The 19,950-nt window shown below is 32.4% G+C and overlaps 1 protein-coding gene across 1 annotated transcript in view; it reads right to left on the bottom strand.

Moving 5' to 3' along the window:
• LOC149900979 (uncharacterized) overlaps nucleotides 1–17,727 on the bottom strand; it is a 149,083-nt gene extending 131,356 nt beyond the window's left edge. The window contains exon 1 of the mRNA XM_090111548.1: nucleotides 17,442–17,727. The gene's annotated coding sequence lies outside the window, so the exon portion shown is untranslated. The remainder of the gene's footprint in view (nucleotides 1–17,441) is intronic.
• Between the last annotated feature and the right edge of the window lie 2,223 nt (nucleotides 17,728–19,950).

Here is a 19,950-nt window from a genome sequence, read left to right as displayed (position 1 = left end):
TAATAAAGAAACAAAATTTCAATACTTCTCTTGATTTATCAGTCTTATAAAAGTACCTTGTTATCAAAATATCACATATAAACTTAAACCTTATTCATTAAGGGGCTGACAAGACCAAATTGAAGTTATTTGAACAGTTTTTTTAAGAAAAGATATTTATTCTAGCCCATCAAAAAAAAAATGTTAATATTCATCATATTTCGAAGACCGTGGGGCGTGGACGGACTCGATACATAATTGGACGAAATCGGCTCGATAGAAATTAATTGCAAAGATTGGTCTTAAAATCATTATTAAACGATTCTATGTCTTTATTTTTTTGACGTACGGGTCTGCAATTTAAAACACGAAGTCAACATATTCATACCTGAACCTCTAACGAGTCACATTTCGCATATGACCCACACTTTTCCTTAAATCACATATTTTCTTTTTATTTTCTTCTACGACCTGGCCCCGTCCAGTAACAGTGATATTGCGCTCTCGTTTGCGCACACTGTCCAATTGTATGGGAGTAAACGAGAGCGCAATCACTGTTAAATTTGGTCTTGTCAGACCCTAAACTGCAAATTGTAAAGCAAAAACCCGGCCAAGTGCGAGTCGGAATCGCGCTCGAAGGGCTCCGAACAAACCTATTTTTTATAATGTTGTAACTTTAAAATTTATGTTTCTAGCAATTTTTCCTTTATCTGTGTTATAAGACGTTACTTTTACCAAATTTAAAGGCTCTGTGTTCATGAGAAGTACCCTGTAGGTTTTGAGTCCCATGCGAATGTCAAAATTTGCGAAAATTTTCAGCATTGACGGCTGTATCTTTTGATGCGTTGGCTTGTGACTTGTGAATTTGACTTTTTCACAGCATCAAGGGACCGAAGACTTGAGTATTCGATATAAATTTCAGCTTGATACCAAAAACAAAAAATGACTGGATCATTATAATATGAAACAGTAAAATCAACAGCTTTTCAAATTCACGACAAATCTAATAAAAATATTTCAGTAGCCTAATTTTTGTCATTTTCGAAGCCCGATTTTTTTTTTTGGTAATACACCCGTAGGAAACTTATAGCATCTAAGGTTAGACAACCAATCGGAGCTACACTTGAGGCGTGGCACGAAAATTCGCGATGCACGTGAGTCTGACGTTGCCAGATACAATAAATTTGTTAAAATAATGCAGCAAAATATAAATAATACTTTATATTTTTATATTTTAGTTGGAACCGGGAGAACCGGGTTTCATACTATTCAGACCCGGTTCTCAAGATCATCAAAAAACCCGGGTTTACCCGGGTTTTTCGGAACCGGGTAAACCCGGGTGCATGCCCTAGTCATATCTGATTAAAAAGGGGATTTCAAAGACGATGCACTCGCCTAAAGCGTCTATTATATACGGGCTGAAGTGCAATAGAGCTTGTAGCTTCACTCTTTGTTAATTTTTTATATCATTCTTTGTTATTAATGGAGTATCTTTGTTTATATTATTTTTGATTATGAGTCAAAGATCAATTTAAATGGAAGTTAATAAAATACGATCTTTATCTAGATATAGTATGTATTTTATTTATTTATCTATTACGTTTTAATATCAATCTTTGTCATCACAAATATATCTAAATAAAGATCGTATTTTTATGTTTTACCAACTTTCGAAATACCTATACTGGTCTTGCAATGTTTTGAATTTTACCATTAATGTAAAATACCTTACAAGTAAATAAAATTTAGTCCCACCATAACAAATAGAACCACAAATGATGGTCACCACACTAACTTGTTTTTGCATCTTCCGTTCTAACCGGTTTTAGTTAAAATAAAGCCTTAAATAAGGTTTTATTCGCTTTACAATTTGTGTGAACGACTCGATCATGTCTGCGAATTCAATTGGACGATGTGATGAAAGAATGTATTATTGTCTTATTATTTTTTGAATGGGAGTATTTATATGTACATTATGGATTTATTTTTAAAAGTTATCTACCTACGTAAGTAGGTTTCGGCTGAAAAGAGGAGAGATTCATTGCTTGTGAGACTCTAAATCGTAGTAGAGTAAAAACACCAAAAATATACACCTAATTTTCTTTATACCTGTTTATTTGTTTAAGGGCTGATTTTTCAATCCTTGGTTAAAACTTATTCGTCGAATAATTTATAAAACTACCATTTTAAAAACGTATTCTAATTGCCCGTATTTGACAGTTTACGTGACATTTTAATATTATCGTGTCTTTATTGGATATTATCTTTATTGGGCGGATAAGTTTTATCCAAGCATTGAAAAATCGGCCCTAATACGTCAAAGATAAATAATGTTAGTATTAACTATTAAGTAATGACGATAATAACATTATATGTCGCCTTCATGGTTTTATAAAAAGCGTAAACACTTATAATCAATAAATCACCTAATAGCCATTTTCAATTCCTCCAACACAGACGTCATTACAAACATTATTACATCTATTTAAAGTTCACTAGAAGAAAAAATACATAAAATTATTTAATTATTTATATAAATTATCACTTGAACAAAGATACGGAAACATAATCGCATTCTCTACACACACACACGCACACGCACACACTCACGCTCATGCCATCTTTGTGTGCGTGTGTAATTATAATCAAGTAACAGTCACGTATAAAATCCTTATCTTGACTGATAATTATCATTTGCTTATCTACTGTTATGTTAATACGTATTTAAAAATAAATGCAATTGTGAACGTTAATTTCTTTCATTTTATCATCGATTTATTGTTTCATTACTTACATAATCAAGAGGGAAAGTTATAACCTTAAACCATGTTACTATAATAAATCTTATATATAAAAATGAATCGCAAAATGTGTTGGTAAGCGCATAACTCGAGAACGGCTGAACCGATTTCGATAATTCTTTTTTTATTATATTCCTTGAAGTACGAGGATGGTTCTTATGTAGAGAAAACGTAAACATGTACCACGGGCGAAGCCGGGGCGGACCGCTAGTATTAAATATAAATAACTAGAGGTCCGCCCCGGCTTCGCCCGTGGTACATATTTCGCAATAAAAGGTAGCCTATGTCCTTTCTCGGGTATCAAAATATCTCCATACCAAATTTCATGCAAATTGGTTTAGTAGTTTAGGCGTGATTGAGTAACAGACAGACAGACAGAGTTACTTTCGCATTTATAATATTAGTATGGATAATATATAATATTTAAGATAAATATAGTCTATGTAATAAAGTTAATTTATTCTTCAAAAACTCCACAAAGCAAAGTATAAAAAATCAGAAAGTCACAAACAATTTTAATCATCACTCATTGATAACTACCTAAATAACAATATTAATTCCAATAACTCAAAAAGTTCCGCGTATTTAAAAAGCAGGTAAAGGCTATGCACAAAATGCAGAGGAAGCGACCTTGAAAACAAGACGGTTTCTTAGAAGTAATATCTCGGACTTCCCATCATATTACAAATTATGATACAGGAAATTTTAAAGACATTGACCGTAAGGAAAAAATCTATGGAACATGTACCTAGATATAACTACACAAATAACGCTACTGTATGAAAAATTATAAATATGGTTCTTCGTTGAAAATTCACCTTTCAAATATTGCAGACTAGTGGTTTCACTCGCGGACGAACCCGTGGACAAAAGGAAGTATTTCTATACCTTATGTGTTATTCTGATACATAAGCTACATCACTACTGCAGTAAAAGGGTAACAAATATACATCCATCCTCACAAACTTTCGCATTTATAATACTTTTAATCAAGTTTTTATTGTCATAACTAGACATCGGATTATATGCATTTGCATATTTGCATATGCAAATGCATAAAACTCTCTATTTACGGCGTTAGTGCATATTTTAGCCTTTTTCCCCCAATCGTGCATATTTCGTTAAGTAGCGGGAGTTTTGATTGGTTGACTAACCTTTATTAGCCAATCAGAACGCTCAGCGAGTAAACAAACCCTATTCTGGCATGGTAAAATGGCAAAAAATTACAAAATGGGCACCATTTTAAGTAAATTTTTAGCCTTTCAAAATAGGGCTAGATTACCCTTTTGGGGCTAAAAACTTAAAACACGGGTTGAATTCCAGAAAAGGGCTAGATTTAGCCCGAAAAGGTCTAAGGTGGCAAAACTGGTCTCGCGGGTGACAAATGTCACAAATTTGCGCTCGAAAATTGTATATTGCCACAAAAACTATATTAATTTTAAGAAAATTTCACTTTTTTTGTACAATCATTGATTAAAATATATAAAAATAATAAAGGTTTTTGATTTTGTATTGTGCATATTTCAGGCATATCAGTCGTTTTTAGTGCATATTTCGGCATTTTTTAGTGCATATTTGCATGCATATTTTGGCATTTTGTTAGTGCATATAATCCGATGTCTAGTCATAACTCATAACATAAAGTTTATCGGAATACTACACAGGCACAGCCACGGGCCGAAGCTCGTTTAAAAATAATTAGCGCCATGAGAGAACATAGTCATAAAATATGTAGTAATAATTTGAGTACGATTATAAAGCTCGTTAAAAGTTAATTTTAACTGAATTACAATAAAGTTGTAAATACATTCCTAAACCCGTTTGACAATAAACTGCAGCTTTAGATGTAGTTCCAAATTAAATTCAGTTGGCATTAGGGTTGCCAAAACTAAGTTTGAAATTAAATATTTAATGTTACGTGTATGCAGGTTTAGTTAGGTTTAGTTTAATTATACACTGTTAGTATAGAAATGATGATGTAGAAAACATTACGGTTTAGCAGTTATTATACTTGCATAGTGTCTATCATTTGAACCACCTGAAAATTATAGGTAGTAAATACACAGAAAGTTATTGTAAATGCCAGTAGATTCAATAGGACAATTACAACTTATTTACTTAAGAATTTATTTAGCATTCCATTTTGTTATGTACAAGCAAAAATGTTCAATTTAATATAAAGCTACTACACTTATCCCAATATTGTTTATTTCTTAATTTATCATTAATGAAACTTATTGAGCAACATTTTCATAAAATCTTACTTTTCTACTTACCTAATGCAATCTAATAATTACGAAAAATTTTTATAGTCATATTTTTTATTATGTTTTGGCAGCCCTACCTAAAATTCGGTGAAATCTGTCGACTAATCGCTTACGCGCATACAGCTCTACGCATCCACCGCGACTATCAGTTATCGAATGAGATATAAATGGTGAAAATCCTCTATTTGTACCCGTTATAGACGAATTTGTTACCGTATTTTGGGATTCGCTTTAATTGATTGGAAGACTAAAGTTTGGATAGGGGTGTCAAATTATACAAATGATAAGGTATTAAATAATTACGGTATAAGCTGTATGTTAGTGAACTTAGCAGATCATTTTTAGCAGATCAAAAAAAAAATGTGAGTTCTTATCGCGTGCAGTTGAGTTTCTACAGTTCCTGATACTTTTTAGAAATAGTTCTGGCGTTTTTACCTTAAAAAACGACATTTGAAAAAATGATCTGCCAACTTCCCGTAGCAGATCATTTTTAGCAGATCAAAAAAAAAATGTGAGTTCTTATCGCGTGCATTTGAGTTCTACAGTTCCTGATACTTTTTAGAAATAGTTCTGGCGTTTTTACCTTAACAAACGACATTTGAAAAAACCCGACCTGGACCCAGCTTAACGTGATGCTACGACGTGATGCTACGACGTGATGCTACGGCGTGATGCTACGGCGTGATGCTACGGCGTAATGCTACGGCATGTGTTACGGCGTGATGCTACGGCGTGATGCTACGGCGTGCTGCTACGGCATGATGCTACGGCGTGATGCTACGGCGTGATGCTACGGCGTGATGCTACGGCGTGATGCTACGGCGTAATGCTACGGCGTGATGCTACGGCATGATGCTACGGCATGAAGCTACGGCATGAAGCTACGGCATGAAGCTACGGCATGATGCTACGGCATGATGCTACGGCATGGTGCTACGGCGTGATGAAATATGACATAAATAAATTTTCTAGTGTTTCATTTTACGCGAGTATTTCTAAAAAGTATCAGGAACTGTAGAACTCAACTGCACGCGATAAGAACTCACTTTTTTTTTTGATCTGCTAAAAATGATCTGCTACGGGAAGTTGGCAGATTATTTTTTCAAATGTCGTTTTTTAAGGTAAAAACGCCAGAACTATTTCTAAAAAGTATCAGGAACTGTAGAACTCAACTGCACGCGATTAGAACTCACATTTTTTTTTGATCTGCTAAAACGATCTGCTAAGTTCACTAACATATAAGCTGTTCTGTTTCACGTAAGTGCTTTTTCAATTTAAAGGATCAAATAGTTATTTCTCTTAAATGATTCTCTTAAATAAATAATAATATGTGCACATAGGTATGCATTGAGGTCTCCAATAATATATTTAATTGTACATGAAACGTTTTGATTAAAATACACGCGAAAACGAATTGTTTAATAATGATTACCGTTTTCTTTACTAGAATGAATGAAATAAATGATAATCCCGTTGATACTAGATCTTGATACTTGAATACCTTCTAAAACATTTTCAGTGTACTCCCAATAACACAATTGAATTTGATCCCGTTACTCATTACAAATTTCAATGCAATTACAATTGCGTCTAATGTACAGTCATTAACGAAAACTCCAGGGATCTCGTTAAAGTAGACTCTAATCCGATATAGATGTGAATTGAAAGAGGCTTCTTGGAAAGCAACTTAGTAAGGTTCTGTGAGTAAAGCGGTGGCTACAATGTTATTAAAACAATGCGTCAGTACTTTATGACTCATTATTGTTAAATATTATTGGATTAAATTAGGCAATACTCTTAAAATTCTGTAAAGATGGTACAATTTTCAAATTCAAATTCAAAAATTCAAATTAAAATTAATTTATTTGCCAAAAAACATGGTATACATAGATGTTAACAATTGAGTTCCAGCATGTTCAGCCGTTATTAACAGCATGCAAATTATGTCACTGAATTATAAATCAAAATTTCATTTATTTTCATTATCATTACATTTCACATTCTACAATCATTATTAACAAAGTCAATCAATCACAGTCAAAATTTATATTTGAAGTATTCTGCCAATGTGTAAAAGGAACGCTCTGCGAGGAATTTCACTAGTTGCCATTTTAATTTTTTGCGGCAAAGGACCATGTCATCTGGTGTTAAGTGGCCCATAAACACTTGCAATCGGTTGTTTTTTACTATTTCAACTTAACTATTTATGTGCAAAGATTAGCAAAATCTGAGTGTTTAATTTCAACATTTTAAGTGTAAATAAGATGTTGAAATATCATTTAAGAGCGCATATTCTATTTAACGCAAGTCAAAAACTCCGCGATCTATTACGATAGATCGCGGCTTGCGCTATCCTTTTACTATGAACAGCATAGGTCCACAGGAGAGCGCCGAGCAACATGTCCTCTCTCTGGAAAGGCTCGCTGCCGACTGATTTTAATCGGGTCGCGCGCAGTGTTTTATAGTACTTTAAAAAAAATTGTAGAAAAATAATAGAGGTACCTTAGTTGATTTTTTAAATTTTATCTTATAAGTAAGACATTCTTTTATTGCAACATGTATAAATTATCTATACATATAATAAAATCGTAGGAAAGTCAAAACTGTACATTGAATATTTTTTTAAAAGAATACATAATCCATGATCTATAACCGATATAGAAGCCAAAAATATAGTTTTTAGAATTTTTGTCTGTTTGTCTGTTTGTCTGTTTGTCTGTTTGTCTGTATGTTTGTCCGAGCTAATCTCGAAAAGTACTGCATAGATTGACTTCAAATTTTGCATGAATATTACTAACAGGTCGTGTGAGGTTTTTTTAAACATATTATCATGCTATCACCTCCGGGGGAGGAGCTGTGAACCTTTACTTTTCTTACGTATTCCGTGTACTACGACAGCGTACAATCTAAAGACTCATGTTTAAATGTTGTTTTTGAGTAAGCCATGCTATTATCTAGCTTTACACTATAAAAACTACGTCATTTACGTAATTTGGGCAGAGAAACTGTTTAAAGAATCTTAGTACTATAAAGACAAATTTGATTCAGCGCCATCTATGAGATTTCGTAAAAATCAAATCAATTTACATGTTATCACTACTGAACACAATGTTAAAAATTAATAATTTAAATATAATTATGTTATTTATTTATTTAACTCTTTAACCCATAATAAATCTTCCCTTCCCTATAAGGTGCGCTTATATAATTCGTGTGAATATACTACATTTTTAAAAGTGAGGGTAGATGTATATTATTTTAAGTCAAACTAGACACCATTACAGTTAATCTAATATTGATTGTGTTCATTGGTTACATTTTTAAAAATCTTCGTGTTTTAATAATTCGATCACGAGGCGGGACTCTAATACAAAAAGGTTAGTTCGTTGATAATTATTATTCCTTCATCATTTACATGTTGTTAGTAAAAATATACTTTGACTGTTAATACTTTTGTTCAGTATTTATCTGTATGATTATTGCTTGGTAATTAATATATTTTCATGTCGTATACCTAATTATAAACATAAGTGTGATGTGAAACTAGCTGGATTTATTTTTACACACTCACAGTCTTATATTTTGTGTTAATGTTAAAATAGTATTAATAGTGTAAATCATAATATTTTTTCAAAGTTAAAAATATTTCCTTTTTTCTGATGGTGTTGCCATCGAATTAAACCGCGCTGTCGTTTCGTTCACAAAAAGTCATGTTATTAGGACCGAATATGTAGCCGCCTCAACTTACGGAAACGAGAGTAACCTGCATTGTCTGTTAGTTATTGTATAGTCGAATTTAACGTTACATGGAAATTGGAATCTAAATATATGTATACCTACTTATATTAAATCTGTAGAGGTCAATTCTGCACATGAAATATATTTCCTAAATAACTATCACGAGGTGATTAGAGATCGACATCGACGTCAAAAATGTTTGTCCGTCTGTCTGTCTGTATAACCGTTATAGAAACAAAAACTACTCGACGGATTTAAACGAAACTTGGTACAATTATTTTTCATATTCGTGAGCAGAGCAGCAACTCCATTTTTAAGCTTTCGTCGCGTGTGCGTTCTTAATGCGTGTATCTTAATGGTTAAAGCTACACAGAAATCAAGTATGAAAGAAATGTTCTCCATATTATATAAAAAATATCTCCCGACATCATAAATGTCTATCTTTTAATATGGTTGAGCTTAGGAGTTCAAAGCTTTCTGATTATATTTGTCTACTAGCTGTCCCCGCGACTTCGTTCGCGTGGAATAGTGACTATGGGACCTATGACCATGGGCTCAGGGTGGGGCAACAATAAAAAATCATTTTTATTTTCATGCTCCCACTCCCGCGCCCACTCGCACTCCCACGCCATATGCCACGTTCAGTCCTAATCCCACGCCCACGCCCACTCCCCTTCACAATTAGTACCTACCATATCAAAGCCAGGGTAAGCGCCCCACCCAGCCCCACCGTGGCTACGCCCATGCTGAATTACTACTTAACATACAATTATTGAGTAAATACGTACAACCATACTGTACTGTTGTACTACCATAAATAATTAAAAGAATTGTTATTAAAATTTCTTACTAAACTGAGCTAAAAAACTTACGTACCAAATTATTAAAGAAAATCAAGAAATGAAATGCCTAACCAAAATAGTTACTACATATTATTGTAATTAAAAATTATGATTAGTATATAATATCGAAAATCAAAAAAGAAATGCCTAACTAATTCTACGTAAAATTTCTTTTAAATTATGTCATATCATTTTTTAGGAACCAGGGGGGGGGAGAGGAGCAAATTCTATTTCCTTCCTTTCTTAAACGGATGTTTTTAATAATCTATGGTGTAGCCAGTAGCCACTGATCAGCTTAATCGATACTCAGTTTTTATCAAATCCAGAAACAAATCCAAATTAGATCTTTCCTGTCTCACGCACGTAACTAAAGGCTGAAGAGAGAGAGAGCACGTAACTAAACCGTTGAGAAGAAGAAAAGTGTATAGAAAAAGGAATAAATAATTTCATAAACTTCCCGACGATCTTTAAAAATAAATTATAACTTTCATTTTTTTCATTCCCACGTTTACCCCTATGTAGGTATAATAAGTGGATGAACCAATTTTGATACACTTTATCTAAGAACCAGCGTCGGAAAATATTCTGCCTAACAAAAAAAACCGCATCTAATTCGGTTTACCTGTTAGCCAGCTACGGTGCCATAGACAGACACACACACACACACACAGAAATACATAGCGGTCAAACACATAACACCAGTCTTTTTGCGTCGGGGGTTAAAAATATAATACGACATAATTTAAAGGACATTTTATGTGGAAAATTTACCTATACACCAGGGTAGATAATTTTTGAAACAAAAAAAAATCGCAGTAGGATGAAACCCATTAGAAAAGGATATGATAAAAATGTAAGGAAAAATAAATTACGGTCAATCGGAGTTCGGGAAGTGCGAGGGGGGGAGCTTTTAAGAGAAAAAAATGGTTTCTCTCGATTTCTCGATAATAATAACACCTGCTAATTTTTTTCTACATATTTTAATTGTACAGACATCACTTTTCCACAATTTTATTATATGTATTGATGATGATGATTGAGATTATAACACTCTTAGTCCGTTTTAACTTAATTTTTATTCACCCGCATCAGTGCCACCTAAAAAATCTTTATATAGGTATCGAAATTCGAGCAAAGTTAAGAAAATGACAAATAAGAGTTCTCAAGGATCGTTAGAGATAAGAGGCTTACTATTGACCGAAAACAACATGTGTTATGCCGAACCTGAAACCGCTTCACAACGAGAATTGCGGCTCACAGCTGACCGCGAACGGCATGTACTATCCTGTGAGACCGAAACCTTCACTGAGAGGGTATATATAACGTCTCACAGCTGATCGCAAATGGCATATTGTACTATCCCGTGAGACCGAAACCCTCACTGAGAGGGAATTACGTCTCACAGCTGATCACGATCGTCATATTTTATCTCGAGAATTCTGAAACTTTTACTCAATATGAAGACCGTTTGACAAATAATAGGGTGCACCATAATATTATTCGATCTCTCGAAGATGAACATGAGCATAAGCAATGACTAGAGTAGGGACGCGAATATTACCATTATTTGAGACAAGAACGATTAATAAGTTTGTTTAATGAAAGATTAAGAATTGAAACTATTGGTCTCTTTAAACGGACGAATAGCGAGAGGCCCGTCTTACTGCAGACAGATTTCGACATAGTCTTAATGACTTAGAGGTAAACATAGAAGATCAATCTACAAATTCGGTGGTGTGGTCCGACAAAATAATATAAAAGTGGGTTTGCTTATAACCTCACAATTGATTACAGATCATCTTCTGTATAGGCGATATTAACGTAGTATGTTCTTTTTGTAATGCTTTAAAGTGGAGTAAGGAGTCGGCTTTCGTTTGAAGATACGCCGGAACCTTTGAAATCACTACTTTTAAGTTTTAGAGGAACATGTGCAATCTAAACAGTTCTTAGACAATATTAGCTCTTATAGTACCTATTGCGTTTTAAATGATCCTTTGGTGCTCAACAATTATCAGATGCTCCTTTCATTCTTACTTTTAAGATACAAGGTCAAGTTTATCATTTGATAGGATCCCTTTTGCCTGAAGGCCAACCTAAGTTTCTTTAAATATATTTTGTATTCGACTACGACGAATAATCGAATACAAGAAATCAATATTTCTCGAATTTAAAACTGAACTCATTTCACAATTTTAGAACATGTTAATTCATTAGGTTAATCCTGTTTCAATTCAATTCAATTCATCAGGTCAATGTAATAATATATGCGTTTTAAATCGACATTAGAAGCTTTTCCTCAAGATGGTGATATTAATATAAAATTGGTATTAATGCCGATAGACGGAAGTCTATCAGCACTCAGGAATTCCCTGAGCGTGTTATAACGCCCAGGCCACAGTATTACAATTTTTCCTACAGTAGGGCGACGAATGTATTTTCGCATAGCAACGGAGGGGAACTCGTGGGGGGTAAAGTGACGCGGGCCACGTACCACAAACATGTTTAGTTTGTGGTACCGAGCGCGAAAGAAAGTCATCGTGTTTTTAGTAAAGTTACTATCTAAACTAACGTAATTTATTACTTATTCTATAATGGCGCGCTCAAACTGTTAATCTACATTTAATTTAGATTATTATTTTAATTACTAAGAAATGTAGAATTTAAATCACATTCATTCATGTTTTCCTCAGATATTCGATGTCTATGATTTTCGATGATTTTAAGATTTTCTTATCAGAGTATTCAATTTTAATGTAGTTAAATTTTATAAGAGACAATTAAGAACATTCAAAAATAAAGTGTCACGTATTTTTTTTAAACGACGAATGACGAAAAACGACCGAATCGCGGACGAAGTCGCGGGCAACAGCTAGTATTCAATAAAGTCAAATATCTTGGTGAAAATAATCATTTTGTCGACTATAATTTCTAAAAAAATTCACATTGTTCGGATTTTAATTTCGTAAGTTAGGAGTCCAAAATAAAAAAATCTTTTAACTAACTATTTTAATAAGGATTTTTGCAGTTAGTTAAAAATAATTTTGTGTTAGATCTGTCAGCAATTTCAGATATTTTTAGCTTCGAAATTGACACTAAAAGTGAAATCAAGTAATCATCGGCTCAGTTAACTTGATGGTATTCAGAAATACTGTATTAATTGAAAAAAACTCTTAACTAACTACATAGACAATAAAATTTCCTAAAATTATTAGTAATTCATATGTTTGTAAGATAAGTGGTTGATGGACAATCTGGTTTGAAAAATCACATATTTGAGCCAAACAGCGCACGGACCGCGTACACGGCCTTAAGTAGAAAATTTAGTAGTATGGCTACAATTTAAAACCGAAGTGTATTCTTATCCATTAGATATTTTATATATATTAACGTGGCCTAACTATGGGTCGTTTTTGTAATACAATAATATAGCAAAACAGCAAATCAGTAAATCGACCCAAAAATTCTACTTCATCCATCCTCAAAAAATTCGTATGTAATATGAACGATAGCAGGACTTAGAAAATTTGCGACAGTCGTAAGTCGCCTCATTCCCACATGACCAAGCCTTTACAACTAAAACAGGAGATCGGTAAATTGATACGCAGTTTCTATTGCTACCACAGTGCGGTTTCAATACATTATTATGTTCTGTTGTATCCAACCTCTTGCTTCACGTTTACGAGGTTATTTGAAAAGCTGTGAATTGCTGTTCGATTATATTGGTTTATAGGTAAACTGTATGTTGAAAGTCATTAGTAGTAGTTCATATAAATACATAGGAATTTAACATACCTAAATGTTATGTTAAAAATATTATATTAGGTGACCTACTGGTTAATCATAATATAAAAATACTCAGCTGTGTCACGCGGTTTTACCTTACAAAAGTCAAATCCTCGCAAACTTTTGCATTTATAATATTAGTAGGAAGTACCGAGGATGTTATTCAGAAGATGACTCTTTATTTTAGTGTTGAAAGAATTGTCTTTATCATGTTTACAGAAATTGGTGACACATATGTTTATAATCCAAATGATATGAATGTATTTTCTGTCCTTGCCCTATTGCCCTTTTCAAATATCATGCTTCTAACAGTAATAAATAATAATATCTCTTAATTATAAATGATTCAATTTATACAAAAAATAATGTTATAGTTACATTGCTGCATATTACAAAATATTTTTTTAACAAAATTTTGTAAAAACAACGGATTGTAAGTATTTTTTCAAAGTTTGGAAAACGTGCAATTATAATTTTAAAATCTGTAATATTACAAAACTGGGACATGAGCTAGTTATAAAAATAACTAGAATTCATGCATAAATAGGTTAATTAGGCTTTCCATGCATTTAACTTTAGTAGAATAATAATTTAATAAATAAATTATTGAGATAATCGCATAAGGCCATCAAGATACGCAATACACGTTCGTAATCAAATACAATTTAGAAATACAACAATGTATGATTTATAAATGTTTAATTACGATAAATTTAAACATTTACCATTACGATAGATCTGGAATTTTTAATAATCATACATGGAAAGATCATTTATTTTTCTGTAGGTACACTATATTTGTGATTAAATGCATTTTCTATAAATAAAATTTAGTAAGCACAGTATGATATTTATATTTAGACGTATCAGCCGAGCTCGAGCATAGTCGCGGGCAGGTAGCTATCTTTTAACCTTACAACTACTGTTCTATTTAGTAGGTATGTATGTATGTAACAAACATATAATAAATATTTTATGACCTGTCATTTGTATTGCGACATTGCGAGAACAGTGAGAGGCAAACCTTCAACTTAGAAAGGAGAATAACGGCTAATTTTAATCTTTACTAATTATAGAGAACTATTTATCCTAAGTAAATGGTAATAATATGTATTATTTTAATGTTTGTATCTAAGGTTTATTTTATTTAAGGGCTGAATTCTTAACGGAGAGATAATCTTTAAAATACAAAAAATATGTACTATAAACAAGACGGACAGACGACCTGATCAAAGTGGCGGGGAGCCGTTGGTGATCGGTCGTTATGGAAATCGGGGGAGGCCTATGTCCTGCAGTGGACGTCCTGAAAGGCTGGAACGATCGAACGAACTATAGTCAAGAGCATAACTTATAGGTATATCCTTTTATCTATTTATTATACCTAGTACATACCTTTACCTACACATATATTTAAATACCTATATATATATATATATATATATACTAGCGGTCCGCTCCGGCTTCGCCCGTGGTAGGTACCTACATGATTAAACTATCCTATCTCTCAAGTTGGATCGAACTGCACATGGTGTGCGAATTTTATTATAATCGGTTAAGTGGTTTAGGAGTCCATTGAGGACAAACATTGTGACACGAGATTTATATATATTTAGATGTATGGTATGTGAATTGCCTTGTCACTAATAATTACCGGTTGCATACCGATTCGACTGAATTCAGGAATGTAGTTATGTAACAGCTTAAATGAAAATACAGTAGGTACATTTTGTCTTTTAACTAAGTTATTTCAAGCCAGTCTTATATTTCATACCTACTTCCAATAAACAAAGAAAATGCAGTAATAACTGCTATTCTATGAAGACATGGAATTTTAGTTATTTAGAGGTTGCGCTTTTGCCAACGTATCGAAGAATGCTGTCTGGTTCGAAATGTATTTTTTGCGATAAAATATTAAACGTTTGTTTGAAAGAAAGTTAATAACTACATATTATGATAAAATAAACATATGTGACGATTATCATTATGTTACCCTATTTTTGTAATCAGTTAGGTATTAAACATTTCAGTTTTCAATCAATATAATTTATACAACTACAACTGCATGACAATCATCTTTTAGTAACATAAACCAGTTTTGCTTCATAACAATATTTTCATTCATCAATATTCGATTCATATTACAAAAACGAATCATTGAATTAAACTAATTAGCATGTACCTAAACCAATTAAGAGAAACTTATTCAAAACTTTAAGATAATGCATGCAATATTTGATATTTAATATAGTTAGGTATTAAATTAATTCATAACTGCCACACATCTTCCGTCAGCTGACTCAATGAATATGCATAATGTCTCAGAATTTTATTAAATGTCAATTGAACAATAAAAAATAATAATCATTAATTAACTCCGTATAATAATAATAAAGATCACCTTTTACTAAAACCAGATTTACTAGAAGTAGGTACCTAGTAGGCTAGCCATCGTGTATTTTGGTTACAATAGACTTGTTCCAATTAAAGAACTGTTTTATCTTGATGAAAAGAAAACAAACAATTAGGTAGGTACCTACCTATAGGTATTGCACGCCTCATAAGCGAAGCGTTGAGGTGCCTACTACTGTCACTTCGCGCAAAACATCTGATTTTTCAAACTTAAAATGTCTTTATGTATCATACATTGCACTTGTAAGATAATACATACACACACATATTAAGAAAAAACACTATTTTTAACGTTCATGATATTTCTGATGTCATTTTTTTATTTAAACTAGTTAAAAAACAGTTTAAAAAAGTTCTGTCTTGGACGTCCGTGTGTCTGTATGTGCGGATCCTTTTTCTTGTTAACACGATAGCGACCGAAATACTTTACTAATCGAGTCTTTTTTTTTCTCTTACGCTTGAGTATGCTCAGGAATAGAACCCTTTCATTTTTCAGGGTCTGATTCGATGTGGTTTAATTGTTATTAAATAAACAAAAATAATAATTAATAAATATTTATTAAAAAAAAATTATAAGGCGTGCACTTTTGGATTTTCCAAATTATTTTATTTTAAAATATCTTCCGGCATTATCTTGATGCTTGACGTATCTTACTTTTATATTTGTTTGCTCGATAGGTATGTCCCTACTGTGGAAACAAATAGCTAATAGAATTTTATTCGAATCTATTTTTCCATTTTAATAAAGTAGGTATTAAAATTTAAAAAAACGTACCTACATCTCGGTGCCAACATCTTAATTCTTAAACATACATGACATTTAGGTATAATAATTAGTTGCGAAAAATAATTGTGAATTAATACCTACTTACTTGTTTCACTCATCAGCCGGCCATGTTTCTGTCTGATCTGTCACTGAGATAATAAGAAAGTCGGTACACCAAAACCACGCAAACTTGTGGAATATTTACAGTTACCAACTATTGCTACCTACCTAACGTAGTTTAACTGTAATTCCAAAGTAATATTAATGAAATGACAGAACAATTTATAATACGCTAGTTCTGGCACGTTGCTTTACTTGCCTTTCGAAAGACTAACTATACCTTCCGATAAACCTAGCGATTGGACGCATTATTATCTGCATGCAGTCCCATTGAACCTGTAGTTTTTACTTGAAAGACGAACAAACATCATCAAATGGTTTGCAAAGAAAAATTCCAATTCCTAATTACCTACCTATTTATGGAATAGAAATAAAATGAACAATAACTATACCTAGGTACCTACCTTCCTTCCAACCTTCCTAGGTATTTAGTTTATTGCCTATCTAATTTATCTTTTCTTTCTCGTAGGTACACAACTTTTTTTGTATTTTCACAAAATTTTCACAAAAAATAACAATACAATTTAAATGACTAAGTCCAATACCCAGAAACCTTGAATAGTACGATATAACATTGTTATTGCTTACAATGAAAAAGTAAACGTCTCCAACTTAAAGTACCTAAATAATTTTATTTAACCAAATGTGTAAATTAAAAACCATTCGTAAACAACCTTGACAGTATATTCGTATTGTAAAAACTAACTCTTTGTTAATAATATTGAACAAAATTTACCTTGATTATCGCCTTTATCCAAATCTAATCAGCCACGTAAAGATAAAAAATCCTACCGTTTATTAAAAACCGCTAGACAAATATTTCACCGCACTAAGATGTTTTGCAACATTCACAAAACACACAGAATCTTATCACGGATCAACTGTAATCCCACAACACAATAACCACCGGTCACTGTTATACTTTCGCAAAAAAACAAAAAGTATTTTAGTTTTTTTTTTACGAAAGTTATCACGCGTACTTGGGGACACGCGACACAACCTCTCTCTACAGCAGGTAAGCGCGAACTGAGTGTGAGAGAAAGAAAGGTTTACCGTTCGGATAAGATTCTGTGCGAAAGACAGAGATGCAAGATGAGAATGAAGTTGGCTTCTATTGTGTGACCGAGAATGACCACATGGCATAGTAAATTATAAATATCACGAAGACAGCTTTGTTTTGATTGTAGTAAGTACTGGCAATACAGTTTGTGTTAAATTAAACATAACTAAACAATACGTTTTTCGTTAAGTATTCAATGTATTATTCAAATGTTATTTGAAAGGTTAATTGTGTGGAAGTTTAAGCGTGTAACTTTCACCTAATAGTTCAGTATATATTTTTCGTTTGGTAAAGTATGCAAAAGTCAAAAAACATTGTGTAGGTAGGTAAGTAATAGGACAATCAAACTTTATCAACAATGTTATTAACTTATTTTAACTATTAATTCCGTAGCCAAGCTAAAAGACTTGCTAAAAGACGTCCACGGATGGAAAAACATATTTATTATATTAGAGCTTTTCACTAAGTACCTACCTACTTATTATTGCTTTGTAATAACAGATAAAAAAATATTTTAGGTAGGTATTCTTGAAATTTTATGGCATTCAAATGCTTTATAAATATAAATTTATTAAGAATAGAAAAAAAATTCGATCACGAGGCGTAGGTATACTTTACTCATTACCAAGAATTTTTATTTTTAAACACTGTCATATAAGTGATATAACTATTGTTTTTGTGGTTTCTATGATATTTAAATGTTCATAACATTTACATTTGTGTCCATACGTACCTATGTCATTCTAAGGGCCTAATATAAAACATTAACTAATACAAACAGATAAAACGCTTTATATAGGAAGCTTTCCATATCATATGGACTTATTACGAGAAGAAAAAATAAAAATTCAACAGGAAAAGGGAACTCTAAAATGATTGCACAGAGTTCGCGCGTTTTTATAGAGGCCACGTGTTTAAAGATCTTTATTTGATGGTTTTAAAGCAGGCTTTATTGCTTTGGGTTCAGTCGTAATAAAAAGGAATTAAATGACGGTGAATAACCGCTGGTAAATAAATATCTTGAGGGTTATTGTTAGTGTTAGCGAATAAATCTAGATACGAAGCAGCTAAAGAAGGTACTATTCAGCGTTGTTTTTGCTTCTTATTATTTTTCAGACTTTTCTTTGTACAAAATTATGTGTTATATATTTTTGCGTGGAAGGATAATGTTTTTACTTTCTATCAATGTAGGTACACTGAACGCTTCTCATATAGAATCGTAATAATTTTCAATTCGCTCTGAATATTAAAAAAAACATGTTTCTTATGTTTAATACGTTAATTAATAAAAAAATCAATCATTAACAAAATTAAAACACACAAACAGGCACATTAATTCAGATCATGTGTTTTTCTAACGAAATATCTCTTTCTTTAATAAAAGCAACGAGGCGAGATCAACAGATAATGTTCGAATTATACAGCCTCCAAAGACTCCGACCTTTCTTATCTGATTTTTCCTTTTTACTTGCATTTTAAAAACATTTTGTCCTTATTGTAGATGTTAGAGAATATTGCCAGTTGTTTCATTACTTTGATATCTTTGTTTTTGACTACGAAAATATATTTTTAAATTTATAATTATTAATAATAGAAGGTAGAATTATTGTAAATAAGTTTTATAAGTTTTTAATTAATGTCTGCTGTTAGGTACTTATCCGGACTTTGCAAATCGATTTACTACTTACCTAATGGAAAGTCTGGGCGAGTGGCTAGTGTTTGGAAAACAAACATACAAAGCTTTAAGATAAAACAGAAGTCGAGCCTTTTACATTGTTTTTTTCCACTTATATACTAAATCATACTTTCTCCTTAGAAAATCTGTCTTTGCCATTCCTTCTTCATCTTCACAGACTGTACCAAAAGTCCAGGCTTTTAAAAACATTTAAATCCAACTCAAAGGACCCAGAGTGCACCATTCAAGGATACATCGGGGTGCAAATGTGCGGCTATTCAGAAAGGCGTTCTCCGCCAGTCAAGTGGCGTTCAAAAGCACAGCTAAAAAGGTAAAAAGCTTGCTCTTTGTTGCGTGGTGGTGCGTTTATGTTGTTTAAGGGTAGCGATTCTATTGTTGGTTTTTAATTATTTAATGAGGTACTTCTAGTTCTTCGTATATTAAAAAGTATTTTAAGTAATTATTTTTATAACATTTCGTAAGAGAGCACGTATTATTTAACTTTCAGTG

Source organism: Colias eurytheme, chromosome 17, assembly GCF_061535395.1.
Source record: "Colias eurytheme isolate Ceu_HAF_F1 chromosome 17, ilColEury1 Martin Lab GWU primary, whole genome shotgun sequence".
NCBI lineage: Eukaryota > Metazoa > Arthropoda > Insecta > Lepidoptera > Pieridae > Colias > Colias eurytheme.
Note: the sequence above shows the minus strand (reverse complement) of the source record. Positions and strands in the feature narration are given on the sequence as shown.